The sequence below is a fragment of the Ictidomys tridecemlineatus genome, chromosome 9, assembly GCF_052094955.1.
Source record: "Ictidomys tridecemlineatus isolate mIctTri1 chromosome 9, mIctTri1.hap1, whole genome shotgun sequence".
Lineage (NCBI taxonomy): Eukaryota > Metazoa > Chordata > Mammalia > Rodentia > Sciuridae > Ictidomys > Ictidomys tridecemlineatus.
The window spans coordinates 67,047,200-67,072,249 of record NC_135485.1 but is presented as its reverse complement, the minus strand read 5'-3'; positions in this window follow the sequence as shown (position 1 = coordinate 67,072,249).

Genomic DNA, 25,050 nt, shown 5'->3' with positions numbered 1-25,050 from the left:
TAAGAACAAAACCAAAAAGCTCCATAAAAACCTTGGCACATGCTGTTAATAAATAGCATAGATTGGTGGAATTTGCATTTCATCAAATGAAAAAGAAGCTGTGCTGAAGATCACAATAACGTGGAGTTATTTTTTTACATTTAGTACATAAATCCTGGTATTGGTTGGGCTGCATTTTGCTTACTGTTAATATCTCCTGTGTGCCAAGAATCCCTGAGAGAATTTGTGCTTAAAAAAGAGACTTGATTTGTTAATAGGCATATAATTCCTTAGCCTCATATTGTAGAAAGACTGACATTATGCTATTTCTAATTTTGAGAAAACAGCACTTTTCTCTTTTTTTTTTTCTTCATGGAAGAAGAACAAATCATAATTGTCAGTGAAAAAAAAAAGAGGAAAGTTGTACATCTACCCACCGAACTATCTACCTATCATAACACAGAACACTGTGTTCCCCTGTGTTCTGAAGATGGGCCTATGTCCATGCATGAGTAGAAAATGTGGGTTGTTGGAATTTTTGCTCAGTGAGACCAACTTCTTCAACACTGCCTGAGATTGTGCAGCTCAGTGAGACCAATTTCTTTTGCACAGCTTGACATTGTGCAGAAGTGTCAGAAATATTATTATTTAGAGATTCAGAGTCTTCTAATTCTGATAATATCATGGAATAGTGTGGTGAGCCGTTCCTGCGGACTGTGGTCGCCATTACATGATGGCGCTGGCTCCGCTGTGGTCTGTGAAGGACAACTCCATATCAGAGAGAGTTGGCGTATTGTCAACTCCTTATCAGAGAAAGTTGGCGTGTCGTTTTCTAGCACCCTGTAAGAAGGGTCCACGTGGCAGCTTCGCATTGGGGTTCGCGGTGCTTTATTAAGGCTGGGAGGGGCATCCGAGTATTATTCCGGGGATTAGAAGAATTATTAGAAGAATGTCAAGGGCCTGAATAAACTGCTGAAAGAAGATTCCTGAGTCGAGTCTTCCTTGCGGGCAAGGGGGTCGTGACAGAATAGATATTTGGAATAACCCTTCTTGTGAAGAGTATTGTTATGGTTTGGATATGAGATGTCTCCAAAAATCTCATGTGTAAGTCAATGCAAGAATGTTCAGAGGTAAAATGGTTAGATTATGAGAGCTGTAACCAAATTAGTGGATTAATCCACTTGAATGATTAATGGGTGGTAACAGTAGGTAGGTAGGATGCAGCTGGAAGAAGTAGATTACAGGGATTGTGCCTTTGAGGTTTGTATTGTCCCTGGTAAGTGGCCCTCCTTCTCTGCTTCCCAGGCTGACACCATGATGTTGTGCCTCACTTCCAGCCTGGAGCTAAGGAGTTGGTTGAAGATATACTGAACCTCTGAAACTGTGAGCCAAGATAAACTTCTTCTAAGTTGTTCTTGTTGGATCTTTTGGTCACAGTGATGCAAAGCTGAACAGAACAAGTATCTGGAAGTACTGAAAAAAAATATAAGCTTATATTAGCTTTTGGGAAAAGAAGGGAAATTACTGAAGAAATGACCAGAGGTAAGAACTGGAAGGGCAGGAAACACTTCAATGAAATTTGAAAGGTGTATGGGAGATAAAAATTAGGACTTTTCAATGTGGAGGGATGGGCCTCAAAGCTGAATCCTCCACATCCTTGGTGGGTGGGCCCGAGAAATCCCTGCCTCCTGGAGGGTGATGTAGAGATTCTTGTCTAACTCTACCTTGGCTGAAGGTGGAGCAGGGAGACATGTATTTCCTGAGTAGTCTTACATGAGGCCTAGCATCACATAAAATTTTTCAAACAAAATCCATTCTATTATGAATTGAAAAAACCTTAATCTGGAAACTAAAGAGATCTCAGTCTTCTGGTGTTCCTAGATAACTAGACCAACTCTTTGAAGGAATTCATTATAAACTGAAGCCTTAAAGAAATCCCATAGAAATGATTCCCATACACATGAACATAAAATAATATAATCATAAAATAATAATAATCATAAACCATATGCAGAACTATGAGCAAGATTAGTGAAAACATCATATTACAGAATCAGACAAGCCAAGTCTGTGGATATTGGAATTTACTAGATATCAATATAAGTATAAATATTTAATGCTTTCAAAATGGATGTAGGATATTATCAAAAGTATCATAAAGGACAATACTAACTAGTCAAGGTAGGTTTTAAAAAAGAACAAGAAGAGTTTCTGGAAAGGAAATAAATTTGTGAAAAACCTAAAAGGCTGTTTACATAGCAGATTTCATCGAGTAAAGAAAGGATTAATGAGCTGTAACATGTCTTGAAAAATGGAGGCATGAAGTTTGAAAATACAAAAGAGTGAGTTACGACATGGAGTAGGAAGGCTTAATATATTTTAGAAGGAGACTAGAGAAAAATAGGAGAGAAAGTGGAAGATTATCCAAAGATGATGAAGATGTAAAGTTCAAATTCTAAAGGCTCAGTAAATCTCTAGAAGAGTCTTTAGACATAAATTCATAGTGAGATAAATAGTAAAACTGCAGAGCCCCAAAGATAAGTGAAGATCTTAAAAGTTGCATAGTGATTACTTATAGTTAATTTCTACACAGCAACAATAGGGACCAGAAGATATCGCAGTAAGCTTTAAAAGGCTGAGTTAGGAAGACTGTTAATCTAGAATTCTATGCCATGCAAAACTTTCCTTCAAGAACAATTGCATAATAAGTGAATACGTGAGCAGTATAGCTCCACATTATGTACAGCCACAAGAATGGGATCCACATGGATTGTACTCCATGTATTTATAAAATATGTCAAAATATACTCTATTGTCATTATAGCTAAAAACAACAAATTTAAAAGAACAGTTAAAAAAAGAACAATTACATAGCACATGCTCTTTAGGAAAGATTCTCAATGTACTTCAAGAAGCAGCAACATAATCTCAGAAGAAAGATCTGAGAAGAAGGAAAGTTGAAGAAAAATGATGGTAAATAGACAGATGAATCTAGAAAAATGTCTATAGTTATGCTATCAAATATAAGACACATTGAATTTTCAAGATGGTTAAATGTGAAAGAACCAAGTTTTGGGACTGATGAAATTTAAAAAAGTTTTCAGTTGAAGTAATGATATCTTAAAACCATAAAAGTGATTCCTGAATATTTTCTTTGCAAACTGCATCTTGATCTAGAATATTGATTGGAAAATTTCAATTATTGGAATTATTGTATCTTTAGCACTTCAGTTAAAGCCACCAGTTTACCTATTCTTCCACTCACTCACAGTTTTTTTTTTCTTGAACCCTTTTCAAGATTGTTACAGCTTGAATGCTAGTAAATTCTCTGTTTGTTTCTTAATTATTAAATAATTTATTTATTGTTAAATATTAACAATACAAACATCAAGCAGAGCATCAGCAGATTACAGAAGAACACACATACTCTGTGACTTTGTAATATTATATAGAGAAAATAAGTTACAGAAAATATAAAGAGAATATCTACTCATCGGATGATAAAAATTTCAATTTTAAAGAAATACTTTGCTAGACTAGTTCAAATATTTAAGTTTCACCTTTGAAAATGAGCTGTACAACTTTGAATACAATTTGTTTTGAATTGTTTAAGTTAATTCTGCTAATAATTGTTGCTCTTTTAGTAACATCCACTGATATAATTTGGTACATAGTGTTTAAGACATATTTATATTTAGTATTTATAATTATTTTTCAAATTTTAGGATGATCTGCAGGGGAAGGCATGTATATAGTGAGAGAACAAGGGCTTTGGGGTAATGCTAAGGTGAGTGTAAGTTCCGCCAAATAATGGTGGTAAAGTTGAGCACTTTTTCTATAGAATAAGGTGTTACATACTTTATTATGAAGTAAGGAAGATTGAATAAAAGTGTATATAAACAAATCAACACCAAAAGCAGTAGAAGACAGGAAATAATTAAAATCAGAGCTGAAATCAATGAAATTGAAACAAAAGAAACAACTGAAAAAATTTACAAAACAAAAAGTTGGTACTTTGAAAAAATAAATAAAATTGACAGACCCTTAGTCATGCTAACAAACAGAAGGAGAGAGAAAATTCAAATTACTAACATACATGATGAAAAAGGAAATATTGCAACAGACATTACAGAAATACAGAAGATAATTAGAAATCATTTTGAAAACTTGTACTCCAAAAAATAGAAAACATTGAAAGCATTAACAAATTTCTAAAGTCATATGATTTGCCTAAATTGAATCAGGATGATATACACAATTTAAACAGATCAATTGCAGGTGATGAAATAGAAGACAGAATCAGAAGCCTACCAACCAAGAAAAGCCCAGGATCAGATGGATACAGAACCGAGTTCTATGAGAACTTTAAAGAACTAATACCAATACTCTACAATTTATTTCAGGAAATAGAATAAGAGGGAGCACTTCCAAACTCATTCCATGAGGCCAACGTCACCCTGATTTCAAAACCAGGGAAAGACACATCAAAGAAAGAAAACTTCAGAACAATATCTTAATGAACATAAACGCAAAAATTCTCAATAAAATTCTGTCAAATTGAATACAAAAACATATCAAAAAGATAGTGCACCACAATCAAGTGGGATTCATCCCAGGGATGCAAGGTTGGTTCAACATATGGAAATCAAAAAATGTAATTCATCACATCAATAGACTTAAAGATAAGAAGCATATGATCATCTCAATAGATGCAGAAAAAACTTTTGACAAAATATAGCACCCTTTCATGTTCAAAACACCGGAAAAACTAGGGATAACGTAAAAACTATGTTTGCTAAGCTCCAGGCCAACATCATTCTAAATGGAGAAAAATTGAAAGCATTCCCTCTAAAGCTAAACTGTGGAACCAACCTAGATGCCCTTCAGTAGATGAATGGATAAAGAAAATGTGGTATTTATACATAATAGAGTATTACTCAGCAATAAAAGAAAATAAATCATGGCATTTGCAGGTAAATGGATGGAGTTGGAGAATATAATGCTGAGTGAAGTTAGCCAATCCCCCCCAAAAAACCAGATGCCAAATATTTTCTCTGATATAAGGAGGCTGATTCATAGTGGGCTTGGGAGGGGAAGCATGTGAAGATTAGAGGAACTCTAGATAGGGCAAAGGGGAGGGAGGGGAAGGGAGGAGGAAGGGGTGTAAGAAAGATGGTGGAATGAGATGGACATCGTTTCCCTAAGTACATGTATAAAGACACGAATGGTGTGAATATGCTTTGATTTCAACCAGAGATATGAAGAAATGTGCTGTATATGTGAATATGAATTGTAATGCATTCTGCTGTCATATATAACAAATTAGAATAAAAAAATTTAAAAAAACTGTATATAAAATCCTAACTTGTCTAGCACATAGCAACCACCAAAAAATGGTGCTATTATTACCAAAGGAAATGCAGAATTTGACTTCTTGTTCTGCCTTCATGGGCATCTCATTCTACAAGAGCATTTGAAAGTGAAAGTGAGACGTGATTCTGCAATCTGCATTTGGGGTAAAATTGGGAGTTCATAACCCACTTCAATCTAATGTATGAAATATAATATGTCAAGAGCTTTGTAATGTTGTGAACAACCAATAAAAAAAATAAAAAATTTAAAAAAAAAGATTAAAAAAAAAGAGAATTTGCATGTTGGGGCAAAGTTCACACTTTACATGCACTTTTATTCTGAAAATAACTTAGAAAAATCAATCCATGGTGATAGACCAATTATCTTAAACATTTTATACATCATAATAAAATTTTAATTAAAAAGGAAATTCTGGCATTAGATTTGATAAATATTACAGTTGGCATACTTGGCAATAACAGAGTGTACTATACGTAGAAATAATAAAATCAGAAGTAAACAAAGTTAATTTATTCCTTTAGATTAATCGATGAGAAGTCAGGATACTGAAGAGAAGTAAAGACTTTTAAAATATAGTTTGAAATCAGGAGATCTTTAACATGACTTAAAAAAGGATCTTAATTTACCTGAGACATGTTTATTTATTTTTTAAAAATTTATTGTTTCTTTTTAGTTATACCCAATAATAGAATCTATTTTGATATGCTCATAATTTTATTCTAATTAGGGCCCCAGTCTCGTGGATGTACACAATGGTGAGATTCACTGTGGTTTATTCTTATATTTACATGGAAAAGTTACGTCAGATTCATTTATTGTCGTTCCTTTTCCTAACACCCCTCCCTTCCCTTCATTCCTCTTTGTCTGATCCACTAAACTTCTACCCCCCCCCCGCAACCTTGTTTTGAGTTAGCATCTATATATCAAAGAAAACATTCATCCTTTGGTGTTTTGGGTTTGGCTTATTTCTCTTAGCATGATAGTCTTCAGATCCATTAATTTACCGGCAAATGTCTTATGGCTGAGTAATATTCCATTGTGTGTGTGTGTGTATGTGTGTGTGTGTGTGTGTGTGTGTGTGTATATATATATATATCACAATTTTTTATCCATTCATTTGTTGAAGGGCACTTAGATTGGTTCCACAGCTTAGCTATTGTGAATTTTGCTGCTATAAACATTGATATGGCTGTATCGCTGTAATATGCTGATTTTAAATCCTTTGGATATATACTGAGTAGTGGTATAGCTATGACAAATGGTGATTCATTCCATTCCTAGTTTTTAAAGAAATCTCCAAATTGCTTTCCAAAGTGATTGTGCTAATTTGCAGTTCCACCAACAACATATGAGTGTGCATTTTTTCCCACATCCTTTTTGGGCATCGTGGTTCATGCCAGTAATCCCAGTGGCTTGAGAGTCTGAGGCAGGAGGATCGTGAGTTCAAAGCCAGCTTCAGAAACAGTGAGGTGCTAAGCAACTGGATGAGACCCTGTCTCTAAATAAAATACAAGATAGGGCTGGGAATGTGGCTCAATGGCTGAGTGCCCCTGAGTTCAATACCCAATACCCCACCTGCAAAAAACAAACATTTTTTCCCACATCCTTACCAACATTTATTGTAACTTGTATTTTTTATTGTTGCCAATCTGACTGGAGATGAAATCTCAGTGTTGCATTAATTTGCATTTCTCTAATTACTAGAGAAGTTGAACTTCTTTTTTCATATATTTGTTGACCATTCGTATTTCTTCTTTTGAGAAATTTCTGTTTTTTCTTTTTGTCCATTCATTGATTGTATTTTTTTGTTGTTGTTGTTGTTAAGTTGTTGAGTTCTTTGTATATCCTGAAAATTAATGCCATTAGGAACAGGTGGCAAAGATTTTCTCCCATTCTGTAGGCTCTCTCTTCTCTCTCTCTTTTTTGTACTGGGGATTGAACTCAGGGGCACTCAACCACTGAGCCACATCCTCATCCCTATTCTGTATTTTTTATTTAGAAACAGGGTCTCACTGAGTTGCTACAGCCTCGCTAAATTGCTGATGCTGGCTTTGAACTTACAATCCTCCTGTCTCAACCTCCTAAGCATCTGGGATTGCAGGCGTGCGCCACCATGCCCAACTCTCTTCACACTCTAGATTATTTCTTGCTGTGAAGAAGCTTTTTAGTTTGATACCATCCCATTTATTGATTTTTGATTTCACTTTTTGCACTTTAGGAGTCTTGTTAAGGAACTCAGTTCCTGAGCACATACATGTCGGATTCTTGGGCTTAACATTTTCCAGTTGGTGCAAGGTTTCTGGCCTAATTCCTAGGTCTTTGACCACATTGAACTGTTTAGAGTGAGAGTTAGAGGTTGAATTTCATTCTACTACATATGGATTTTGTAACTGAAGAGGCTCTCTTGAGATATATATTTATAATACAGCTCTTTGTGACATTGCTGTGTAAGAAATGAGTTTCAGTGGAGAAGGGAACCCATAGGTTGGGCATAAAGTTTATGTCATAGAAGCAATGTGAATGGTGTGGGGAAGGTCTTAGGAAAATTAAAATCTAAAAGGCAAAACAGGCTTGTGGTAGCTGAGTTCAACTACTAAAGTCTAAATTTCTTTTTATATGGAAACAGATAAAGATACTTTAAGTCATTTGTGTATATGCTCATACACACATACATATGATATATATGCTGTATTAATATATATTATGTATACTGTATATAATTCATATGTATGTAATTATATATAAATGTTATATGTATAATTATTATATATGTATTCAAATTTTGTAAAATGAGTGAAGCTATCATGTAGTTTCCAATGGAGACACATTTCAATTTGGGACTAATATCTCTTTTTGTTCTAAAACAATTTTTATATACTGTTAAACCAATAAGTGCTGTTTTGAGAAATTATCCTGGGAAAACCCCCCGGATTTTGCCAATTCTTATTCTTGTTGACCTCTTCACCGTTGGTGGTGCCTCTAAGTTTTGACTCTTTCTTTCCTTGATTTTCACCCAATCAAATGCTTTCCTGCCTCTGTCATTTCTTTATGTCCTTCCTTTTTATATGTGTCTCTGCTGACCCTGAACATGAGCTTAGTCCTAGAAATTGCTGTTTCTTCACAAGTCTTTCCTTAGGAGCTCCACTGAGAGGTTCCTTGTGGTGGTTTGGATATGACATGTCCTCCAAAAGCTCCTGTTAATGCAGAAATATTCAGAGGTGAAATGATTATAAGAACTGTAACCTATAAGCCTGTCCTGGTTTGAATGAACTGACTAGATGGTAACTGCAGACAGGTGAAATGGGCCTGGAGGAGGTGGGTCACTGAACAACCCTGGAAGGTTGCTCTTCCTGTGGCCTTTTTCCTCCCTGCACTGTTTCCTAACCCTGCCGTGAGCTGAGCAGCTCTCCTCCACTGGGCCTTTCCCCAATGATGTGCTGCCTGACCTTGAGCCCAGAGCAATGGATTTGGCCGTCTATGGACGGAGTCCTCTGAAACTGAGCCCCAAATAAACTTTCCTTCCTCTGTTTTGTTCTTGTCGAATATTTTTATCACAGTGACTAAAAGCTAACTAAAACACTCCTCCAGTCTACTCTGGCTGTGACATTTTCTTCTGAGATTTATCTCCCCATCGCTGTCTGCCAGCTGGACACATTTCTCATGGTCAATTATGCTTGAATCACTGAAGTCAGCTTTAGCTTTTTGCACTCCTTTGTCTTCATGTTAAATTAGTCACAATTCTGCTTTTCTGATTCATCTTCTCTGATTAACCAAGCTCTGGACTCAGGCTGAGCGCTTATATACATGAGAATGGGCTGGTGAGGGAGGCCAAGCATACTGTAAGAGGTAGCTTCTTAAGGTGAAGCCCAGATTAAGAGCAAGGGGCCATCTTACCAGGTTTCTTTTGTAAAGGGTCTACACAGAATTGAGATCCTAAGTTGAAGCAAAATTATGGAAACATGGGACTTAAAGTTTGCAGAAATTGATCAAAAGTGAAAATCGGGAAGTAAAGTCTGGTGGAATTCCATGAGCTTTCAGAACCATCACTACAGGTGTGTTTATGATTCATTTAAGTCTCCTAATAGGGAAAAATCTCTTAGAGATGCTCTGTTAGATGAATATTACAACAGTCTCCTAATTGATTTGTTTATCTCTCAAGTACTACTTTTAGGTGTTTATCTATACCTCTTTCCTACTTAAAATTGTCTTTACGATTTCTCCTGTGGGTAAAATTCTTTACTGGTATTGATGGAAGACTCTTGAACACATGACCCATCAAGGATTTATATGAAGCCCTCATTCTCGGGAAAGCAGGCTACTAAGTACTCACAGCATACAACATGTGAAGCCTCACCCTGTTCTCACATAACGCCTATATTATACTCCTTCACAAAAAATAACATTCTTAATTTTATTTGCACATATACAGCCTCCAGATATTCTAGACCATATTAAAAGATATGTGTACTTTCCTCTGTTACTGACCACCTCAACTGTCATTTCCATTAAGGATGACCACAAAAGCCACCACAACAGTGCCAACATTTGTTGATCTTTATTAACTTCTAAGTACTTTATATACATTTGCTGGTTTAATTTCTTATTTAATCTTTATATATTGTATTAAATTCTTTGTATCCTCAAAGCCTAGATGTAGTGTCATGTGCATGATGGATGCTTTGTTATTATTTACTGATGTTTGTATTAATGCTGTAGCATTTAAAGAATAGGAAGAACATAGAACATTAGCTACTTAAGGTCTTTCCCTTTCTTTCCCCCTCCCTCCTTCCCTCCCTCCCTCCCTCCTTTCTCTCTCTTTCTCTCTCTGCTGGAGATTTAACCCAAGGGCCAGGGGTGCTCTACTACTGTGCTATACCCCTAACCCTTTTATAATTTTTTAACTTTTGAAACAGGTTCTCTCTAGGTTATCCAGGCTGGCCTCAAACTTGTGATCTTCCTGCCTCACCCTCTTGAGCAGATGGTTTATAGGTATGCACTGCTGCACACAGTTTTTAATGTTATTTTATTCTACCTGGTCCCACATGAATTTCTTTTTTGTAGAAATGTTTGTATAAAAATAATGAAAAAATTCTTAAACTGTCACCATCCCCTGGTGGCTTTTCCCCCCATAATTGCTTCTGAGGATATTACATGTTGTACCCTAAGGCATTTTGACTTTATTATGATTCTAATGTATATGCAAATACTATAAAGGGAATATAGAGTATAACTACCATGTTCATTTTAGTTTTATATATATTACATATAAATAATATATATAATATATAATAATAATTACACATATAATTATATATTATGTATATAATATATAAAAAAACTAAGGGTCCAAAAAAGAAGAGAATTGATGTCTACCAGTGGAAAAGAATGAATGAAACTAATGAGAAAATAAACTTTAGTTTCAATAATCATAAAGTACATTAGCAAATAACAACAAAGGCCGGGGAAAGAATGAAGATCATCAAAAATTTCTTATGCTTTCCTTTAATGTGTTTTTGCTTCCTGATATAATTCCTATTTGCTAGAATTTTCCAATTTTCATTATCTTAACAGGCTGTTCTCATTTTGATAGCACTCTCAGTTGAGTTTCATATACCCTCTTGTGTATCATTTAATCTTAAAAGTTTTCACCTTTTTGTTTGTATGCCTGCAGTCTGTTTTCAAACTTAATATAGCGAGTACTTAAATATCCTCCCTACATAGTACCCTAAAGATAATTATGTCCTTATTGGCTTACAGAGTGCCAATGATGTTAATATATGTGAGGCTTAAAATTATGTATTATTTACTCTCAAAAGAGAAATAAGCTATTCTGTTTTCCTGTTCTCTTCTCATAAGCACACTAGGAAGCAGAAATGTAGACATTTTTTTTTTCTAGATTTCAATATGTAGGTCTTTGGATTATATCAGTGAAATGAAGATAAAAGAAACATGCCATTTTCCCAAAGCACATCTCTCTTTCTTACCTATGCCTGTTAATTCAACATCAGGGAGTATTCCCACATGTTAGGTGTATATTCTGTTTTTATCTTTTAAAAAAAATGCAAGTGATTTAAGAGATAAAATACATTCATTATGATTCCTAACACTTCATTCATTCAGTTAAAATTTATAATACACCTGTATGTTGTAGATTACTTTATTGATAGGAATAATGGTTGTGAACTTGACAAATTAGGCTCTTCTCATCAAGGGCTGGCATTCTAATATTGGAATCAGATGACTGATAAATATATGAAATTTAGTTAAAATCAGTAAAATTAGTTAACAAAGAGATGAAGCTACTTGGGAAATAGGCTGACATGATAGATAATGCAGTGGCACTAGGGAGTGAGAAGTATTGCTTTAGGCAGGAAAGTACCTGCTTTTTGAGGAGTTGATATTTGGGAAACCACATGAAAGACCTTAAAGTTGGTCATAGAGGAGAGAGGAAGGCTGTAGTCAGTGATCATGGGAGTGTGGGTAGAGATGATAGTGGTGGCACATGATAGGGATAGAGAGTTGGGCCAAATGGATTTGCTAGGGTCCTGTAAGCTGTGGTAAGGAATTCAAGCTTTATTCTGTGAGCAATGGGAAGTCATGTATGGGAGTTCATCAGAGGAAGTGTGTGATCTCATGTGTATTTTTAAAAGCTCACTGGGGCTGTGGTTTAGAGTAGTTAGTGGTAGGCTGAGATCTGCCTGCAGGCATTCTGCACCAGTGCCAGGGCTCTTCCCGACTGCTTTAAAAAATTTTTTTTATTTTTATTTCCTTGCATTTGTACTTTGTATTCCCTCTTCCTGGAGCAGTTTCCTTCCTCCTGAACCACCCATTCTCCAGCTGGCAAACTCCTACTTCCTTTTCAAGCTCAGCTGCTACTTCCTTTATGAATAGGATGATCTGATAATTCATCATGCCCGCTGAAACACTTGTGAATGTGCAAGGAGGTACTATTAAAAAGTCCGTTTGATACATGGGTGTAAGACATAGACTGTCCCACCCAAACAGAGGTATGGACACCTCTGTTTTCTAGTTGCTTTTACTTATATGATAAAAACATTCTGGTACAATACTCCTTGAACTCAGGTTGAGGGTATAAATCACAAAACCCTTCCTTTACTTATTTTGACCTCTGTGTAACCTAACTCACTTCTTCTCAAATAAATGCACTTTACTAAACATTTTGGGCATATTTATTGTAATCCTCTTTATAGCCCACATCCCTTGGGGGTCTCTCAGCTCAACAGTAGAAGGAACCAGGTCTTATTCTAGGCTATTACAGTGGAACAATACTTGGCACATATTCACTGACATTCAGAATATTAGGGATTGAATGAATGAGTGAATGCACCTGTAATTGAGGGCAAGTTAGGGACCACAGGAGCCACCATGGTGACTACAACATAATTACAAGTTGTTCGTTGGGTCCTTAAGTCTTTTGTCTTCAAGAGTTTCTTTAAGAATTTAAGTGTCTCTTAGGGAAACATACTCAAATTTGTTATCATGGATATTAGATGATGCCACAGAACAAGAGAGATTCCTAGAAGAAATATAAGAGAAAATAAATCAGAAGATGTAACAGTGAGACATGATTTGAAGTTTTATGGAATTTTTTCTCTAATATCTATGAGTTATCTTTTATGAATCTTTATTTTATATTCATATAAGAGTTATCTATCAAAAATGGTGAGTTTGAAATCCAAGTCAAGTATATAAAAAGAAACTAAATACTAAGCAATTATTAATGCAACTCAGTTTTACTGGAAATGAGTTAATTAAAAATGCTCTTCTCCCTGAATCTGATGGTATCATCCATTTAATTTGAGTCCTAAGATTTAATTAAGATCATATTGTGTGATAAATTGATATGTATGTTATAATTTTTGGTATATTTAAATGTATGTATCCTGTAGAGATAAATTGTTAAATATATATTTAACAATTTTTCAAGTGGTGTTTAATTTAAAGCACTGATGTTTTAATTATCTAACCACTCTCAAAGGGAGAAGGAAAGCAAAACCCATGAAGTTAGTAAAAATGCAGAAATATATGATAAAGAAATATAAGAGGTTATGAGGGGCAAGGGGGTGGGGGGAAAAAAAGGGGAGAGAATTGAACAACAGCAGAGGAGGTAGAGAGGGAAGATGGGAGGGGAGGGGAGGGGAGGGGGGATAGTAGGGGATAGGAAAGGTAGCAGAATACAACAGTCACTAATATGCCATTATGTAAAAATGTGAGTATGTAACAGAAGTGAGTCTGTATTATGTATTTGGGGAGTTCAAAACCCAATTGAGTCGAATGTATGAAAGATGATATGTCTTGAGCTCTGTAATGTTTTGAACAATCAATAAAAAAAAAAAAGAAATATTTTGAAGCTAGTGAAAAGAGGTATATTTTCAAATTTGAAGACTTCTTGAGTAAATTCTTGCAAATATGCTGCCATTACTATTTATTTTGTAATAAATGTGTGTAATTGATCTAGCTTTTAGGAAAGACTTAAAAACTAAGGAAGGAGAGGTATTTCAAGGTACAAACTCTTGAGTAGTTTGCAGTTGCTAATCTGGCTTGTAATTTATTAAGTCTTCCTGGTGAGTTCCAAGGTTTTACTTCAGTACATTTCATAACACATTTTTCTGAAAGTCTTATTTTAATTTTAATCTCTCTGATTGATATGTGGAAATAGAATACTTTCTGTGACACTGGAAAAAAGTAAATAAATGAAATAATTTAAAGAGGAAACAACATTTGGATGGTGATTTAGAAATAGAAAATAAATAAATACAGGAAATAACTCCAGATTTTAAAAAAATATATCATTTGTTTTTCTTAGGTATATAGTCACAATTTACCATTAAGTTGAATTTTTCAGCAATTGTTTGTTGACTACTGTGTGTCTTTAATGTTCATACAATTGATCATATTCTCCACTAATGTTTATTGAGTGTGTACTGTATATTGATTACTGTCCTAGAGGGAGTTAACGGTTTGCAATGATTAATAGTTTGTTTATTTGCAGTAGAGGAAAGTTTGTTATGTGTTTTGGGGACTTGATGGCCTCCTTATATAAGCTATAGCATAATTAAAGAGAATAGTTAGTTCAGATTATAATAAGATCATCTGAAGCAAAGGAAGCTTTAAAACAGAAAAATTTCTACCTCCCAGGACAAAGTTTTGGAAAAAAGATAACTTGTATTTTCCCTAATTTTTAGAAACTATTTCTTGATTAGCCACTATGTACTTTATACATATATGCAAAGTATGTGTGTAAAAATATTAATAAAACAGAGCATCTATATACAAAATGCATTTATTAGTTATCTTCTATTAGGATAATTCATATCCTATAGTATAAATGATTTTATCAATTCCCAAGAGAACTTTATAGAAAGAGACTCCTCATATGGTTTAGACATGAGGTGTCTCCCAAAAGTTCATGTGTGAGACAATGCAAAAATGTTTAGTAGTGAAATTATTGAGATGTGAGAGAATTAACCTGGTCAGTGCATTAATCCACTTGAATGGATTAACTGGGTATTAACTGAAGGCAGGTAGGCTATGGATGGAGGAGGTGGATTGCTGTCTTTGGAGTATATATTTTGTTCCTGCTGAGTTTAGCACGGTGGATCTCTGCTTCCTTGTGCTATATCTTGAGCTGCTTTCCTCTGTAACACCTTTCTGCCATGATTTTTCTGCCTCACCTCATGCACAGAGCAATGGAGTCAGCTGTCTATGGACTAAGACTTCTGCAATGGTGAGCAACAAATAAACTTTTCCTCCTCTACAATTATTATTGTCAGATCTTTTGGTTGCAGTAATGAAAGAGCTGACTAAAACAACCCCTAAACAAGACATGTTTTAAAAGAGAGATGAAAGGTTTGGGAAAGGGCAGTGAGGACAAGCCGTGTCAGTAGGGCAGCAGATACTGCCTTGAGCTGGCTGGAACTCTAGTGGAGTCTCAGAAGGGACAAGCAGATTTTCAAGGATGCTTGAATCCGAGAAATCACCACTAAGTGAATATCAAACATAATACCTCAAAACATTCTTGTTCAGCTTCATCAGAATGCAGTTTCTGTGATTAAATAACTTGTGCTAATTTAATAGACCTTAGGCTATAATTCCAACATCTTATACAAGGATTATTTTAAATTATAGGCAGAAAATTTTTTAAAAAGATACATTTGGTCTACATTTGTGGCAATTTAAGAATTTATGTTTTAAAAATTATATTTATACACACACACTGCCATGGAGAATCAAACAACTTAAAATAATAATTTAAAGCAAATAAACTATGAAACCAGCCTAGGTATCCATTAACCGATGAATGGATAAAGAAAATGTGGTATATATACACAAGGAGATTTGCTCAGCAATAAAGAAGAATGAAATTTGCAGGAAAATGTATGGAACTGAGACCATTATGTTAAGTGAAATAAGCCAAATGCAGGAGATCAAGAATTCTATCTTTTCTTTCAGATGTGGAAAGTAGAGAGGAAAAGGAAAAGAAATCTGGAGGTGGGCAGGGGTCTCATGAAAACCAAAGGGAGATCAGTAAAGGGACCAGAGGGAGGAAGGGAGGAGGGGAAAAGGGGGAAGTGCTGGGGAACGATATTGGCCAAATTATATGTTATATTGTGTGCATACACAAATGTATAACAACAAATCTTATCATTATGTACAACTATAGTGCACCAATAAAAAATCTGGAAGGAAAAAAATAAAATAAATTATATCAATAAAAAATTTACCTTTTTGTTATTCTAATAGTTAATAGGAGGATTTTATTATTTTCAGGGGAATGTGAATATTCTATTTAAACCTCTAGAACTTTAAAATTTGACTTCTAAAATAAGTTTCAAAATTATGCAAACAGCATAAATAAATTTATATTACAAAATTAACAGATAAAAATATACACAAAGGAAGGGAAATTTGAAGAAAGAAACTTTAATATTCTATGAGTACTGCAAGATCATTGTTCATATTTGATATATTTATATACTTATGTCTATTCACGTACATATCCAAAAGAATCTAACACAGTTTTCTTTCAGTTCAAGGGCATAAGAGGATCGGGGTGTTTGGGCAGTGTTATTCCACATATACCCACCTACATGAACAATTCCACCAGGGGAGGGGGTGGAAGCAACAACTCCTCCTCTGGTCCTAACTTTCCATGTACCTTTCTTTTATGTTCCAGATTTAGGTATTTCTAGCAGACAGGAATTCACCTTGAGAAAAAATGTGGCTATTGGTGACTATATGTAGGGAACTCCCTTTGGACCAAGATTAACTGCTGCTGAGCCCTCATATCTGTTGCATATATGGAAAAACTAAGGCTGTAGCTTGAATCTCACTTGAAGGTGAAAGGTGTACACTGAGATAGCTTCATGCACAAAGTTCGTTCCTCTTAGAATGTGCCCCAAGCCAGCCTTTGACATCTACAGCAAGAGCTTAATCTTTGTTGGCTAATTATTCTAAGGGAATTTTGGGACAGATGATGAGAGATATGAGGAGCATCTTTCCATTCTTTTCTAGCAGGTTTATGAATTACTAACAACAGGAACACTTTCATTGAGCATGCACCTTGTGCTAGGCCCTATACTCCTCATAAATGCATTCAGTCCTCAGAACAATCCATGAAATTTGTTTTATTAGTCTTCTCAGACTGCCCTAACAAAATCCCACAGATTGGGTCATTTAAACAATGGAAATTCATTTCTCACAGTTTTGGAGGCTGGAAGTGCAAGATATAAATGGTTCCAGGGTAGACTTCTGATGAGTTCTCTTCTTGGCTTGCAGATGGCTACCTTCTTGCTGTTATCTCACTTGGCTTTTTCTTAGTGCATGTATATCCCTGGTGTGTCTTCCTCGTCTAAGGGCACCAGTCCTGTTAAATTAGGGCCCCACTGTTATGACCTCATTTAATATGAATTATCTCTGTAAAGGTCCTATCTCCAAATATAGTCACATTGAGGAACACATGGATTTTAGGAGAACATGATTCAGTTTATAACAGTGGTAGTGATAGTATACCCATTTTACAGAAAAAAATAGTTAACAAAGATCATATTGCTAGGTGAAGATGAAATTTAGATTCAACTTTGATTTGGAGTGCAAGTTATGATCCACTATGATAGACTGCCATAAAATGCAATGATGGGTACATTTTTTTTTCCTGTCTAGCTCCATTCTACTCTATAACTACTATAAATTCCTCTAAGATTCTGGCATTAGGTTGACCTTTAGGTTTAATTTTCAAGGAAGTTTTAAATTTTCATCACTTTTCTATATCTCCTGAGCATTTTTGTGTGTGTGTGTGTGTGTGTGTGTGTGTGTGTGTGTGTGTGTGTGTGTTGCTAGGGATTGAACCCAGGGCCTTGTGCATGTGAGGCAAACACTCTATCAACTGAGCTATACCTCCAGCCCTCTCCTGAGCATTTTTATTTTGTGAAAAGATGAGAGAAATTTTATAGTGACTTCTCAGTGATTTTGAGCCATTTTGGCTAGCTAACTCTAGATATTAACTATATAAGTGAAGAAAATAATTGACACTGTAATTGTATCAAAGCTGTAACAATATAGAAGCAATACCCTGACAATGCCTGCTTACTATGTCCTATTGATTATAATAGTTCTTATTGAAGAGAAAAAGCATTTGAGATTCACAATACCAGTTTTTCCCTCATAGCTATTGTGTTATAATGATGTTTTATAGGTTTTTAAAGCAGAATCATTTTCCCCCCCAAAAGAATTATAATTATGAAGTCACAAGGCAAAAAGGCATTGAAAACTAAGCGACTTTTCTATGCTTAGTTTCTTGTGTCATTGACAATATGGATCAGCCATGTGCTGTTGATAGCAGTTTCCATTTCTGAACTGGCATGACCACAGGCTCATGTCTATCACATAAGAAAAGTACACCAGGCATTTCCAGATACATATACCTTTAATGTAAGATCTTAATCTCTCTGCCTCAAGAGCAATTTAATCTAAACTGAAATTGCTTAGCCATTGTTCTGGTGTCTTGTTTCATCTGGTCCTCATTTTCAATTGGAGTCTTGTTTTGCAGAGAAATAAAGGAAGAATATTAAAAAATGTGAGCTAAAGGATACTTATGTCATCATGACAAAATCATGACTTTCTTGGTCCTTATGTCTAGCAATGCCTGGTACATAGAGAATGTGCACTGAATGTTTGAGAGGATAAATATGCTAACAAATGCCACCAACAAAATTGCTTAAGAATTCCATTTTAAGGGATGGGGTTGTGACTAAGTGGTAGAGCACTTGCCTAGTATATGTGAGGCACTGGGTTCGATCATCAGCACTACATAAAAATAAATCAATAAAATAAATATATAGCAACAACTAAAAAAATTAAAAAAGAATTCCATTTTAAGATTATCATATCCAAATTCTTTTCACAAATTGATGAAGTTCTTTTCACAATTTTTCCCCCCAGGGAAGTTGCTGCCTAGCTACCCTTTTACATCCAAGTCAACCACAATTTAATAAGTGCCTCTTAAAAGAAGAGGCACAATTTTTGGGGTGGAGAAAAAATATACACACAAGAAACATTAAAGAAAAATTTAAAATACCAAACAATACAGGAGATTTTGTAGTTTATCTAATGCAGAAAACTCTCAAGAAGTGCCAAAACTCTCTTTTGGTTTTATAAGAGGCACGTTTAGGGATCTTCCTTTGTAAAGGTTGAGATACCTTAGCAACTTTCAGGATGATGTCTGACTTAGCAACATCTGTTAGTCGAAGGCCACCAGGCACTGTATAGGGTAGAGAGGTAGAATCCCAAGCCCAAAAGAATGCTGGTGGAGAAAGGTATGGTATTAATTAGTTCAAAAGGGTGCAAGGATGACTGTGAAGTCTCTGGGCATTGCAAGTTGGTCAAGTATTCAGTTGTCAGTAAAGGTAGATGTTGAGGTCAGAGCTAGACAAGAAAGAACGATTTGTGCTGGATCATAAAAGATCGTGTTTAATTGTCTGTTATGGTTTGGATGTGAGGTGTCCCCAAAAGCTCACATGTGAGACAATGCAAGAAGGTCTGGAGGAGAAATGATTGGGTCAAACCCTTAACCTAATCAGTGAATTAATCCCTGGGGGGGGTGGTTAACTGAGTGGTAACTAGAGGCAGGTGGGATGTGGCTGGTGAAGTGGGACGGGGGGGCATGGCTATGGGGTACATATTGTGTATCTGGAGATAGAGTCTCTCTCTGTTTTCTGATCACCATGTGAACTGTTTTCCTCAGCTACCCTTTTCTACCATGAAGTTCAGCCTCACTTTGAGCCCGGAGGAATGAAACAGGCTTTCTATGGACTAAGACTAAGACCTCTAAAGCCCTGAGCCCTCAAATAAAGTTTTCTTCCTTAAAATTGTTCTGGTCAGATCCTTTAGTCACAGCAGTTAAAAACCGGACTAAAACAATTGTCTAAGTCCATTTTGTGCTGCCATAACAAGAATACCTGAGACAGCACTTTTTAAAGAAAAAGGATTCATTTCTTATAGTTTTGGAGGCTGGGAAGTCCAAGAATGAATGGCATATGTATAGCATATGCCTTTGTGCTTTATCATCCCATGGAAGGAGGCAAGAAAGTTGAGAAACTATGAGAGAGTAAGAGATCAACCTCACAGATTCAAGTCTTTCTATTATTTATTTATTATTATTAAAAAAATTTTTTTAGTTGTATATGGACACAATTCCTTTATTTGTTTATTTATTTTATGGTCCTGAGGATCGAACCCAGTGCCTTACACATGCTAGGGAAGTGCTCTACCACTGAGCTACAACCCTAGCCCCTCAAATCTTTTTATGATTATTATCAATCAATTCATGAGGGTGGAGCCCATATGATTTAAATACCTCCCACTAGGCCCCACCTTCCAACACTGTTGCATTGAGAATTAAATTTCCAACACATGCTTTTTGGGAGATACATTCAAACTATAGCAGAAGTGAATGTTTTTGCTATTTAATATCTGTTTTGCTTAAGTTCACAGGACTAAGGCAATAGTTAACTTGATATGATTCTCATTATTGGAAGAGAGAGCATGTAATAACCGGTTTTTCAAGAGTTCCACTTGTTTACTAGGAGTATTAGCTTTTATTAAAGGAGAAAACCTGCACATACTGGTTACAACAATATGGAATTTATATTAAAAATGGAGAAGTTCAGTATTGATATGGACTTTAGGCATATTTTGATGAGGTTATGAATCATTCTGTAATTTTATTTGGTATTGCCCTTCTGTGTGTTTTTGTTTTCTTCCTCAGATGGCTTTCTTCAGGCTAGCAAATTGGTAACAAGAATTCTAGTAATTGAATTTGCATATCATACTCTTTTGAGAGAGAGATTATTTGTGTTCCAGAATTTCCAGCATGAGGACTAAGATTTTCTTTGATTTTACTAGATTAGATCATGTACTCATGAATGAACCCATAGTAGAACTAAGAGGGTGGAATGAAATAATTGGCTTAACTTAGGTTAAGTACTTCATTCCTGGAGCTGGAGGTAAAGTTCTAAAACTACAGTGAATCTTACATTGTAGATGAGAGGTGAAATGATTATTAGAAGACAATCAACATGTCCAATTGTATTCACAAACCAGTACTTTTTTAAAGGGATTTTAATAAAAACTTACAAGCAAAATGGAATCCTTAAGAATAAATGATGTTCAACAGGTCTAAAATTATAGCCAAAATTTTCTATAAATTATAATGAAACAAGTACAGCTAATTACACATATACTTTACCTCATTTTTAGCCCACATTGATGGGGTTAGTGCCATTGTGTATTTATTTATTCATTCATAGATTTTATAAACATTAATTGAGTGTCTATTATGTGCACAAATCTTGCTGGACTGGGGTTTAGAAAATAATTGCCAGATCTAATGGGGAAAACAGACAGATGAAAAGGTAATTGTAATTCAGTATACTAAATGTTATTAGCAGTATAATGCAGTGGTTGCCATTATGAACACTGCTGACAGACTAACTGTATTTAAATATTAGCATTGCCTATCACTCAGTGGTGACATTGACAAAAATCTGTGAATTTTTCCACTCTGCACTCATTTTCTTGTCTACTGTGAGTGTGTGGAAGTGCCTCTTCTTTCATTAAAGTAGACCATGTTTTCTTGTTCGTATTTTCTCTGCTCATCTTCTCAAGAACATTCACTGCTAAACCTCAGCTTTCTTCTAGCAAAATTGGGGGAGTAATACTAATTTTCCTAAAGGTATGTTCTAGTGATTAAATGTAATAATGCATGTAAAAGATTTAATACAACCTTTGATAAGTAAGAAATTCTAAAGAATGTTAGTTATAACAAGCTGTGTTCAGTGTTCTGTATTCAGTGAAGACAGTTGGAATCCAATTTAGTCCTTTATTCTTCTTTCATCTCTCTGACTTCCACTCATACTTGATGATTCATGTGAATCACTTCCTACACTGGATTAGGTTAAATTGACTCTCTAGCTTCCTGGAACTAGCCCTGTTGTATGGAGGACTCATCACAGAAGAATTTATCTTTTTGTTCATTTCTCTGTCTTCCTGAGTATATTATTAGTTCAGGTTTCTGAAACCCTAGCTTGTATCAGAATGGTCATACTCAACCCCAAATTTTCAATCTCAGTAGGTCTGGCATCGGTCCTTGAAAACTTTGCATTGCTTACAAGATCTAGGGAAGCTGATCTAGGGGCCCCACTTTGAGAATCACTGTTTTAAGCTATTGGAGGATTTATCTAACCAAACTCATCACAATGAGAGCCAAATGAATGCTTGCTTTATTTTTGTTGTCAACAATATCATGGACCATATATAGTTCTCCCCTTTATCCTTGGTCTCCTGAATGGTCTAGCACTCATGTACTATCTCTATGCATCTTGGAGGTTAGTCATATATCAATCATTTATACCACTATGATATTATGATGGGCAATACTCAGGTGACTGCAGATTTTTTTTTTCTTTTTTTCCCCCTGTGGTGCTGGGAACTGAACCCAGAACCATGTGCATGGGAGGAAAGCACTCTATCAACTTAGCTATATCCCCAGCCCTAGATTTTCTTTTTATACTCACTATGTCTTTTACTTAATTAAAAAGATGCTTGCAAATGATAAAATACTACATGGATATCAGTTACCATAGTGTTTGAAAGAAGAAGATGATGATAGATACAAACATTTTTCCTTCTAGGGATTAAGCTGAGAGCATTAACTCATTTGATTCTTACAAGACACCTTTAGAGAGTTTATTATTTATTACAGAGAAGAAAACTGATGATTGCCTTTGGTTACAGAGTTGATAATCTAGATCTTTGCCAACTAAGGACTGTGTTAGGACTACATAAAAAGGAGTAATTGAACTTGTGAAAAGTAAGATGTTCCCATTGGTAAGATTTGGATATGAAGTGCCCCCCAAAAGCTCCACGTAAGACAATACAAAAAGTTTCAGAGGGGAAATGATTGGATTGTGAAAATCTTAACCCAATCAGTGAATTAATCACTGATGGGATTAACCAAATGGTAACTAGAGGCAGGTGGGGTATGGCTGGAGGACATGGTTAATTGGGGGTGTGTCTATGGGGTATATATTTTGTAAATGGAGCTGGAGCCTCTCTCTCTGCATCGTGATAGCTGTGATGTGAGCTACTTCCCTCTGCCACCCTCTTCCACCATGGTGCCTCACCTCAAGCCTGGAGGAATGGAGCCAGCCTTCTCTAGATTAAGACTTCTGAAACCGAGAGCCCTTAAACTTTTCCTCTCCAATAGTTGTGCTGGTCAGATCCTTTAGTCACAGCATTGAAAAAGCTGACTAAAACACCCATGTTCTGTGGTTTGAAAAAGTTGCATATATCCATGACCTATGATGAAAATTATCTTAACTTGCTTAGGTATTTATATGTAGGATTTCTATTATATTGAATATTTTGGGGCAAAGAGTTTGCTGTATCATGCCAGTGCTCAGATTTGCATTTGATTCCTTTAAAGCTGGTAAGAATTCTGGAAGTTTAAATTTTGGCACCTCTTTGGACTAAACTAAAATATTTTAATTAAAAGAACACAATAGACATATTAACATTCAAAATAAAATCGTCTACTTTGTTTTGAACTGTTATTTGAGATGCATAGCCAATTGTTACGCATCACTCCATCTTGATATCATATTCAACAGAGAAATTCTTCAGTTTTACATAGTCTAACTATGTAAAAATCACATCAATTGTGAAGCAGAAAAGACTCAGTGGAGAATAATCCAATCAGAGACATAGAACTCAGCTACCATTTGAAAACCATGGTAGCAGGTATAAGCAAATGAGTATAGCTCAATAGTAAGGAAAAGGTAATTTACCTGTTAATATTCACTGAGTGCTCACTATTAGTAGGCAATATCACCATCCCCATTTTCTATTCAAAGTTAGCAAACAAAATACTTAGAGATTTGAATCAGGTTGCCTGTCTCCAAATCAGGAGACTCTTAACCACTGTGAAACTTTTACTATCTGGCTACTAAGATAGAATTGAATCCAAGACTTTCAACATGTGGAGCATAAGGTGGCTATATTTATAAGATATCCCCAAATGCTATAAAACAAGATTTCTATGGATTTGCCCCTCTCTACTTACAGACTATTTTTTTTCTCTAAAAAATTCTTGCTTTTTTCTTTTTAAAAGGGGCCTTAAAAGGGATCAGATGGCCAGACTCAATTTAAAAATTGGATTTAAAGAGACCATAATAAAGGTTTTGAACAACAACAAACTGCTTTCCCAACAGTACATAAAACTAAGAAAATATCACACCTGATCGATGATCTAAAACTGGCATAAAGTAAGCACTGGTGGATACATTAGCATAAAGAGAATCAATGAATCAAGGACTGTGAGTAATGGAAGTTTGGATTCAAGAAAACAGTCCTAGAATCTGTGCTTTTAGCCTTACAGTGCAGTTTTCACAGGGACAGTTAATTGTAAAAGCAGCTTTGAAAGGGTTCATTCCTATCTTTTCCTTTGCTTTCCTGCCTTAAATGTTGCCCTACTCTCTCCCATGACATTCAGATGCATAGTTATTAAGCATCCATTGTGTGAAGAACAATTTCAGTGGAACAAAAAGTATCCCTCAGCTTCTGGACTTTGATTTCTAAAACTTGACTGGGAATTCAAAAGTCATAAAAAATCACTAATATGGGCTCTGATTTGGGGAGTTCACAAAAGATTACAACTCAAAATTATAGGTTTGGACCTGATATTATGACACCATGATTATTACCTTGATTATTGGTATTAGATATGTCATAATGATAGGTTTTACCTTGAGAGGTAATTAAACTTGATCAAGAAGATTGGAAGGGAGAGAAGAAGGTGGTTAAGGTTCCATCTTAAAAAGTTAGGCAGAGACTCTAAATCTTACAATCAACGTTCCATATTAGTCAGCATAAGAGCCCTGCGAAGTCACCACTATCTCATGTTTCTGAATTATCAGGAAAAAAACTGACTTAGTTACTGTCATTCTTTCTCTGAGTTAGTATTCATCACTTGCTACCATAGTTAACTGCTTCCTTAGCCTTTCCCCTTCTGTGCCATAGGATCTCATTATAGGTGTCAGTCAATGATAATGTGGTTACAAAATCTCCAACTACAAAGAATGTAAATACTGCTACCTTCTGAAATGCAATGTTACATTTGAG